Source organism: Engraulis encrasicolus, chromosome 19, assembly GCF_034702125.1.
Source record: "Engraulis encrasicolus isolate BLACKSEA-1 chromosome 19, IST_EnEncr_1.0, whole genome shotgun sequence".
NCBI classification, from domain to species: domain Eukaryota; kingdom Metazoa; phylum Chordata; class Actinopteri; order Clupeiformes; family Engraulidae; genus Engraulis; species Engraulis encrasicolus.
The window spans coordinates 51,009,206-51,010,728 of NC_085875.1; positions in this window are offsets into that span (position 1 = coordinate 51,009,206).

The window sequence follows — 1,523 nt, forward strand, 5'->3', positions numbered from 1 at the left end:
GGTGGGGTTCAAACCTGCAACCCTCTGATATTAAGACCACCTCCCTAAATATTAGGCCACGGCTCATATATAAAATAATTGCTACTGTGCACAGCAATAGTAGATACAACCATTTTTGTGATATCACGGAGAGTGAGCCCACCCCAATAAAAGTGTCAAAGAAGAGCTACATTTTTGTAATTGATATGATACGTTTACACTGAAATAAATTTTGCATCCCTGAGCAAGACACAGTTTAAGACAGGACATACACATAACACCAGAAAACTATTGAACAAGTAATCAATCAAAGATGTACAGTATCTATTAGAGATGCACCGGATCCTGATTTTTAGGATCCTGCCGGATACCGGATCCACTGCTTAAGATCCTGCCGAATCAGGAACAGGATACCGGATCCTACGAAAGGGTTGAAACACATAGCCAACTCGCACACTTGGGCCCTTTTTATTACGTTGGCGCAAACTATTTTTAAGACTCATTGCCTTACTGCCACACTGGCCGCTTCCAAAGGGCTTTCACTCCATGCAGCGATTGGGGTTGTGAAAGACTGACTGAAAAGCCTAGGCTACGTAAAAAGTAGAGATGCCCCAGATCCTGATTTTTAGGTAACTGCCGGATACCGTATCCACTGCTTAAGATCCTGCCAGATCCGGATAGTCTGAAAAACCCTATTATCCTGCCAGATCCGGAACCGGATCTTGGATCCTGTACATCTCTAGTATCTATTGCATCAATACAGTGCTGCATTGTATACCACTAACATATAATAATGATAAATAATAAATGAATAATGAATTTAATATTTAATGTTATGAATAAATAAATGTAATATTTAATTTTATAAATAAATAATTTGACATTTAATAAATATATACCAACATAGATAAAAAAAAAACAGTAACGTGTAAAGCACCACTAACTAACATGTAATATCCATGACTTGTGTGTGTGTGTGTGGGCACCTGCGCACGTGTTTGTGTGTGTGTGTTTTTATTTAATCAGCTGTGCAGCACCCAAGGAACAAAATAAGATGGGTGAAAAAGATGAAGAAAAGAACATCATCCACCTGTTCAGAACGATCAAGACCTGCAAAGAACTTGGGTGAGTCAACTGATTAGTGCTAACTACCTAATGTTTCCTCAGACTTGAGGTGAGTCAACTTGCTAATGATAACTAACTGCTTATCTCTGCTGAGAGCGCAGGTGAGTCAACTCTTTAATGCTAACTGGAAAGAGTTCAGGCAGAGAGACTGGATAAGAGTTCACGTTTGGCACCCATAGCAACCCATTACATTGGCGGATCTCTATTATACTCTCAAAATCCCTGGCTCAGGTGAGCCAACTCGTTTATGCTAACTAGCGTTGCTAATCTCTGCTGAGAGTGTGTGTGGGGGGAAGCGGGGGGGCAAGGTCATCTGAAAAGTCATCTGTTATGAGGGCACACAGGGTTCCCCCAGGATTGTTAAACCTAAATTCAATGCTTTTAAGACCTTTTTTAATGCATGTTCACATAAAATTTAA